The following is an 8,519-nucleotide window of genomic DNA, read 5'->3' on the forward strand; positions in this document are numbered from 1 at the left end:
AGAAGCTGTTAAGAGAAGGGAGCTGTTCTGGAGAGATGGGCTTCACTTGAAGCATGCTGGGATCAGTGTCTTGGCAAATCAAATAACGAGGACTGTAGAGAGAGTTTTAGACTAATTTGTGATGGGGTAGGAGGTTAAGGCTTAGGAGAAGGGAAATGTATGTTTACACATCAACAGAATATGGCAGAATTACAAGGCAGCTTTTTGGATAATGATACCAAGAATGGAACAGCAAGGGACAAATAACACAAACAAAACAAAAAAGAAGAAGTAAATAGGGTCAAAAGGGGAAATAATTATTAAAAGGGAAAATTAATGGTTCTTTACTTGAATGTACATAGCATTCAGAACAAAAGTAATGAATTAACCACACAGATATCGTTTAAAGGGTATGATCTTACAGCTATACAGAAAGACTGTTATAAGGAGAATAAAGCTGGGGACTAAATATTCAAGGATACATGATTTCAAAAGGACAGGCTGGTGGAGTAGCATTATTGATATGGAAAAAGTACAAAAGCAAGAGATAATCTTGAATCGGAAGACAGAATCCATATGGTCGCAGGAAGGTACAAAAAGGGCAAGACAACACTGGCATGAGTAGTCTACTAGCCCTGTAACAGCAGTAGCTACTTGATGGAACAGAGATAAAAGATGGAGATAATGAGGACATGTAAAAATGTCTGTACATTAATCATGGGTGACTTTATTCTTTGTGCAGATTGGGATAGACAGATTGACAAAAGAAATTAAGAAGAAGAATTTAGAGTATTCAGGACAGTCTCCAAATCAGATTCAACCATGGATCTGGCTTGCTTCTGCATTGAAGGGATTCTATGATTCCCTCAGAAACAGTGACCGTAACATGGGGAAATTTTCAGTTTGAGAAGAATGAACAACTTAGCTAAATTTAAATAAAGGTAATTATAGAGGAATGAGGAGATGGAATATAATGTGGGGAAATGTGAGGTTATGCATTTTGGCAGAAAATAGTCTCTAACATTAATTTTGATGCTCTGCATCACAATACTGTTCATTGGAATTATGATATTGAATTTCCAGTGTTGGACTGTTGGCCAAGTGAGAAGTCACATGGCACCACTTCAACACTTCACCTGACGAAGGGACAGCATTCCAAAAGCTTGTGATTTCAAATAACCCTGTTGGGCTATAACCTGGTGTTGTAGAACTTCTGACATTGGAATGACGATCACTTACGTACATCCACCAATGACAAGTACTTCTACTCCTACCATCTTTTGGCCCCTACCAGATGACAGGTAGCCTCTGTGGTATAAGGCTTAGAAGACCTTCAGTTTCATCTAACTCAAAATCAGGAAGACTGAACCTATTGTCTTGATCCTTTCGTTGTAATTTCTAATCCCTTATAACTAATTCTGTTTCCTTCCCTAACCACTCACTTAGGCTAAACTTAGATGGTTAAGTCTTGGTGCTTGTTTGCCTGAGAAATAGTAACAATCACTGATTACTTCAATCCCATTAATCACCAACAATACTGAATTTTATTCCTAGATTTTGCCTATCTCTGCCTACACTTCAAATACTTCATCTGCTAAAACTTCTGTCTTGTTCTCTGGACTCTATTATTTCCTTGTTGGCCTAAACTTCATAAATGCCCAAAATGTAGCAGCCCAATTCTAATCAGACTCCCCTATGACATCTGTCCATAGCAACACTTTTTAAACTCATTAATGGGATGTGGGTCACTAGCAAGGCCAGCATTTACTGACAACTCACAGTTGCCCTGGAGGAGAGTTAGCTGTCTTCTTGAACTGCTGCAACGTGTGGCAAAAACACCGATAAGTGGGGAATTCTGGTATTCTGACCTAGCAACAGCGTAGGATTGGCAATATATTTCAAGTCAGGATGGCATATCACTTGGAGGTGAGTTTGAAGGCTGTGATGTTTCCACATGCCTGTCAGCCCTTCCAGATAGTCACGGGCAGGGCAATGCTGACAAAGTTTTGGTAAGTTGCTACACAGCACCTTGAAGATGGACTACATTAAGTAGAAGGAGAGATTGAATCTTCAGATGCTAGGAGTTGCCAAACATTTTCCAAGATAATGATGAGCTTCTTGAGTGTTATTGGTTCTGTACTCATGCAGGTAAATGGAAGGCATTCTATTATAACTTGTGACAGTTGATACTGTGGAGCTGACGTTTCGAGTCTAACTGACCCTTTGTCAAAGCTTTGACAAAGGGTCAGTAAGACTCGAAACTTCAGCTCTTTGCTCTCCTTACAGATGCTGCCAGACTTGCTGAGATTTTCCAGCATTTTCTCTTTTGGTTTCAGATTCCAACATCCGCAGTAATTGCTTTTATTATTTGTAAAAGAAACTGAACATTCATTTGATTAAAGCATCAATCCTTCTCAATCCTGAACAAACATTGGAGGGATGATTGTTGGAGATATTTGCACCTCAAATAACTTCCTGATGAATTGATGCAGCAAAGTTCTTAGTGAGTTAACAGTTTTCCAACAAGCATAACCATGTTCCTTATGTTGATAATGTATTAATTTTAACTGTCACCCTTCAGCTTCAATCCTCTACATTCCCTATGTTCGTTATATAATGTCCTCTTCTTGTCATAATTGTAAGCTTCCCTCATTTAATCTTTGTTTTTGTAGTCTAGCATTCCGTCAGTTTTCAACTACTTCAGCTCCAATATCTGGAATTCCTTCCTCAATCACACTTTTCTCTACCCATAAAAGAGCAAGCTTTGGATCGGAGCTTAGTTTTTAGCAATTTCCAATTATCATGTATTTTCAGATGTTAAATCTTAGGTCTGATGTGCTTTCTTGGGAACCACATAATAATTTCTATGAGAGTTATTTAAAGACAGTACTTTGGCCAACTTTTATTCCTTCAGCAACACAACAAAAATTATCAGGAGAGACATTGGCATAGTGGATACTATCACTGAACAGATGATCCAGGTTAATGCTCTGGGTTTGTGGGTTCAAACCCTACTATAGCAGATGGGTAAACTTGAATTCAATAAAAATCTGAAGTAAAAAGCTAACCTAATGGCAATGATGACTGTCTTAAAAACTTACCAGATCCACTAATGTCGTCTAGGGAAGGAAATTTGCGGTCCTTACCTGGTCAATTCTATCTGTCAATCACCTTCTGGCTACTCAAGGACGGACAATAAAATGCTGGCTTACCCAGTGACATCCACAATCCATGCATGAATTTAAAAAGGATTATCATGGTTATTTGGTTCACCTTATGTTGTGGGAACTTGCATGCAACTCTGCCATTCCCTGCAATTTAGTACCTTCACTTCAAAAGTATTGTGCTTAGTGGCAAACGTTTTGTAATATACCATGGTTATGAAAGGCTTTTTTTTCTGTGAAATGTTCGTGTTTAACTGAACGTTCGGCTCATTTTGTACAAAAATAATATTTAAAAGAATCAAGTCAACTCAGTGCACTGAAGCTTATCAAAACAGCTGCACAATATGTAAATTTTAGGGCAGCTATTTATAAACATCTCTCTCCATCGGAAGCAAAATTTGAATAGAAACTGAAGACTTTCACCAGAAGTTTTTCAAATGTATTTTTGAAGGTACGCTAGATTTCACTACTTCCTTCCATATTATACCATTGACAATGGTTGTTTGAAATTTGAAACACATGATACGGCTGATACAAACAGAATAAACAGTTCGTACTTAAAATCATGATACAAAATGTTGACATTAAATATCAACAAACGCCACTCCCCGCAAAGAAAAACATTATGCATTGACAGTCTCCATCAAATTATAACAGAACAACAGTCGTAGCGTCGGTCCACCGACTTTTATGCCGTAACTTGCGAACTGAGAAATGCACACGACATCTTTTTAAAAAACTTTCACTTTCTTTCAACAAACACTACAGTGTGGACAAGGTAATTAAGTAAAGGCTTAACGATGAGGAACTAAGGCAGTTGATCAAAAACAAATAAAACTAAACATCAACTTCAATTGCCTAATTACATTCCAGAAATATGATAACTATGCTATTAACAGCAGAAGAACAACACTCCGATCTGAATCACATTGGGAACCATATAGAGGCGACCCGGGTTTGTTTTGAAAGCTGTTTACAGACACATTCCTTTCACAGAGTTGACCGGTTTCCAGCTCTGCCACGGGATCGCAGTCCCTCCAAAAGAACAGCGACCGCGATTGCTGCAGATGCTATCGGAATGCTCTGGGCTCACATTCTCTTACCAGCTCACGTTCTCTACCACGGACCTGTTACCCCCCCACCACCACCAACGTCGGGAGCAATTGTTCCACTGTTTAGATACAATCCCAACAATCGCGTCACCTGCAGGGGGGCGGAGCACAAGCCGGAGCCGGATCTTCCGCCTCTCCGTTATGTGTTCGCGCACGCAGGACATGAGCTGCAGCCATGGTAACGCAGTTGGGGAGCGCCCATTGGAGAACTTTCTTTGCACGGTCCCGGTGAGAAGGGACCTCGGATACAGTACTGTTGAAGTTCACTTAAGAATGTAATTAAATTAAATTCTAAAAAGTTCTGGAGTTTACAGATGAAAGAACTAAAAGATGAGAGACTTAGCAAACAATCTAGGTCCTTTTTCAATATATTGTTTCAGCTATATAACACTGTAATCTTTGGCTATAAATTTTATGTCTTACAATCTTACACTCCACAACCATTTGATGAAGGAGAAGCGCTCAGAAAGCTAGTGCTTCCAAATAAACCTGTGGGACTATAACCTGGTGTTGTGTGAATTTTAATTCTGTACACCCCAGTCCATCAGCAGCACCTCCAAATCATGACATTGAAACCATCTGTGTAATGCAGCCTATCTAACGTGAGCGTAACCTGTTTAAAAAACAGTGGTTTAAAATATTTGGAGCGACATTAACTTGATTTCTAAAAGTACAGTCACTTGCAGAGCGGGAATCTACAGCCAGCACATTCCAAAGACGCCTGCAGGGGGCGGACTGTTCTGTGGCTCGTGGGTAGGACACGTGGCCGGTTTCGGTTGGTCCATGTTCCCGGGGCATGTTGGGAGCAGTGGGTCCCATGTTGCGGGTCGAGTGGGCGGGGTTGATGACGGCACGGGGGGGTGGGGAAGTGTGGAATGTTGGTGCGTTGGCCGGAAGTCTGTGGGTGAGCTGTTGGTCCTTGCACACGGTTGTGAGTTGTCGTCAGTTCCCAGCGTTTTACTTCCTCGATTATTTTGTGCCGCTTGATGCGATGTGGTTGGAGAATGATGTCTCCCTTAGGTAAAAACAATGACTGCGGATGCTGGAAACCAGATTCTGGGTTAGTGGTGCTGGAAGAGCACAGCAGTTCAGGCAGCATCCGAGGAGCAGTAAAATCAACGTTTAGGGCAAAAGCCCTTCATCAGGAATAAAGGCAGAGAGCCTGAAGGGTGGAGAGATAAGTTATGTCTCTCTTCCCTACCCTCCCAATGTAAGATGGGTTAGGGTGAGGTAATGTATGTAGTTTTCTTTGGAGGGGATGGGGAATGAAGAACCTGGAATGGGAATGAGCCCACACAGTGGGAACCGGCAGAGCAACGGCGAGAGACCTGAAGGTTCAAACATTCATTGGGTGGAATATGCCATTAGAAGGTCAGCATACAAAAATAGGAACTCCGAAACAAAAGCAGAAATTGCTAGAAAAACTCAGCGGGTCTAGCAGCAGAGAGAAAGTAGATTAGATTAGATTAGATTAGATTACTTACAGTGTGGAAACAGGCCCTTCGGCCCAACAAGTCCATACCGCCCCGCCAAAGCGTAACCCACCCATACCCCTACATCTACATCTACCCCTTACCTAACACTATGGGCAATTTAGCATAGCCAATTCACCTGACCTGCACATCTTTGGACTGTGGGAGGAAACCGGAGCACCCGGAGGAAACCCACGCAGACACGGGGAGAATGTGCAAACTCCACACAGTCAGTCGCCTGAGGCGGGAATTGAACCCGGGTCTCCGGCGCTGTGAGTAGAGTTGACCTTTTTGTGAATGTATCCCTGAGTGCAAATATTTAATCCGAGGAGGGAAGTTTCCGGCTTTTATTACTTTCTGCATCTATCACCTTCCGACTGGACCTCAGGCGGTGAGAAAGAAGAACTGGGCACCAAATTCTTCAAAGTGTTTTTGCTCAAGTGTGTTTTGAAATTTAAAAGTCAGAAACTTCTGTCTTCGAATTAAATGTTTGCACTCAGGGCTACATTAATGAGGTACGTAGAACTTTGATTTTCTCCAGATATTTAAAGAAATGGAATGTTAAAACATAAGAGATTCATGTTTGAAAAATAAAAACCTCCTTTTATATTAAGCCACCACTTCTCCACCTGATGCTGCCTGGCTTGCTGTATTCTTCCAGTCTTCTGCTTCTCTACCTTATATTCCAGCATTGTGTTTTGTGTCTCATCACTTAGTCTACCAATGTCTTCAGTTGTACCAGTACAACATAAATTAATATCTTCAAACTTGGATGTATGTTCCTTCAGAGTTGTAGATATATGCTGAAAAGCCAACTGCTTCAGTTAGCTCAGTATATTGGCTGCTGTTTGTCTACTTCAGCAAATCAAACACTTCATTGCAATTTGCTACCAGGTCCATCCAAGCCAATTGCCAATACCTCTCATAAAGTTGCATCCAATTCCTCATACATTGATTTTTGATTTTGATCATTTAGAATAGATACAATATTCAGTACCACTATTGCCTGAACGCTGCATACCAACGCAAAAGTCCCCAGTGAAGCTATGTACAACTTGGTTTCTTTAAAATATCTGTATTCTGTTGCCAGAAAAAGGCTGCCTACTTCATTAAGACCATATGACGTGGGAACAAAAGTTGGCTATTCATCCCCATGAGCTTGCTCCACCATTTAATGAGATACAAAAGTGTTCAACTCCACTTCCTGCCCTTTCTCCATAACCCTTGATCCCCTTGCCGATCCAGTTCAAAGTAAGTCTATTTCAGCTTTGAATGTACTTAATAACCCAGTTCAGCAGTCCTCTGCGGTAAAGAATTCCACAGACTCAATTCTCAGCAAAGAAATTCCTCATTCTGTCTTAAATTGGCAATTGTTTATTCTGACATTATGCCCTCTGATCTTAGACTCTCCCACAAGGGGAAATGATCTTTCTGCATCTACCCTGTCAAGTTTTTTAAGAATCTTGTATGTTTCAAAAAATCTGCTAATTTTTCTCATTTCAACGGGTACATGCCCAATTACTTGATCACTCTTCAGAAGGTGATGAATATTGCACACCTCCATACTTGATGTCAGCCCAATACTTCAGATCTTCCTCCAATACGAGTATATCTTCCTTTGGATAAGATGCCTGAAACTTTAGTTTTCAGATGAGATTTGATTAGTGTCTTGAACAGTTTTAGCAAAACCCCTTCCCTCTGTATTCTATTCCCTTTGAAGTAAAGATCAATATTCCATTTGCCTTCCTGATTACTGCTAATTTCTTGTAATTTACAGACAAATAATATTCATCTCCTCTATTCTTACCAAAGTACATAAAGTCACATTTCCACATATATTCCATGTCCTCATTCTTTTGTAATTACCCATATTTAAATTTAAAATGGTTATCTCCAACTCAAGTTTTTCCTTCTCAAACTCAATGCTAAATTCTTTCATGTTGTGATCAGTGTTCCTGAGGGAACCTTTTATAGAGTCATAGAGGTGTACAGCACAGAAACAGACCCTTTGGTCCAACTTGTCTATGCCGACCAGATATTTTAAATTAATCTAGTCCTGTTTGCTAGCACTTGGTCCATATCCCTCTAAATCCTTTCTATTCATATACCCATCCAGATAACTTTTAAATTTGGTCACTGTAACAGCCTCCACTACAGCCTCTGGCAGTTCATTCCATACAAGTTGCCCCTTAGGTCCCTTTTAAATCTTCCCTTCTCGCCCTAAACCTATGTTCTAGACTCCCGCAACCCAGGGAAAATATCATATTTATTTACCCCATCCATGCCCCTCATGATTTTATAAACTTCTATAAGGTCACTCCTTAGCCTCCGCGCTCCTGGGAAAACAGCCCTAGCTATTTCAGCCTCTCACTATAGCTCAAACACTGCAACCCTGCCAACATCCTTATAAGTCTTTTCTGAGCCCTTTCAAGTTTCACAATACCATTCTTACAGGAGGGAGACCAGAATTGCACACAATATTCCAAAAGTGGCCCAAAAAATGTTCTGCACGGCTGTAACGTGACCTTCCAACTTGTATACTCCATGCACTGACCAATAAAGCAAAGCATACTAAACACCTTCAGTATTCTATCTACCTGCAACTCCACTTTCAAGGAACTATGAACCTGCATTCCAAGGTCTTTTTGTTCAACAACACTTCTCAAGACCTTACCATTAAGTGGACCAGTCCTGCGCTGATTTGCCTTTCCAAAATACAACACCTTACATTTATTTATATTAAACTCCAACTGCTGCTCCTCGGCCCATTGGACCGTCTGACCCATTGTACT

General features: G+C 40.7%; 1 protein-coding gene across 2 annotated transcripts in view; it reads right to left on the minus strand.

Annotated features, from left to right (window-relative positions):
* smim14 (small integral membrane protein 14) overlaps positions 1-4,389 on the minus strand; it is a 44,845-nt gene extending 40,456 nt beyond the window's left edge. The window contains exon 1 of one of the 2 annotated variants that reach the window (XM_072567814.1): positions 4,347-4,389. The gene's annotated coding sequence lies outside the window, so the exon portion shown is untranslated. Of the gene's footprint in view, positions 1-4,246 lie in introns of both variants that reach the window. The other variant, XM_072567812.1, reaches the window with a different exon arrangement.
* Between the last annotated feature and the right edge of the window lie 4,130 nt (positions 4,390-8,519).

This window comes from Chiloscyllium punctatum, chromosome 1 (genome assembly GCF_047496795.1).
Source record: "Chiloscyllium punctatum isolate Juve2018m chromosome 1, sChiPun1.3, whole genome shotgun sequence".
NCBI classification, from domain to species: Eukaryota; Metazoa; Chordata; class Chondrichthyes; order Orectolobiformes; family Hemiscylliidae; genus Chiloscyllium; species Chiloscyllium punctatum.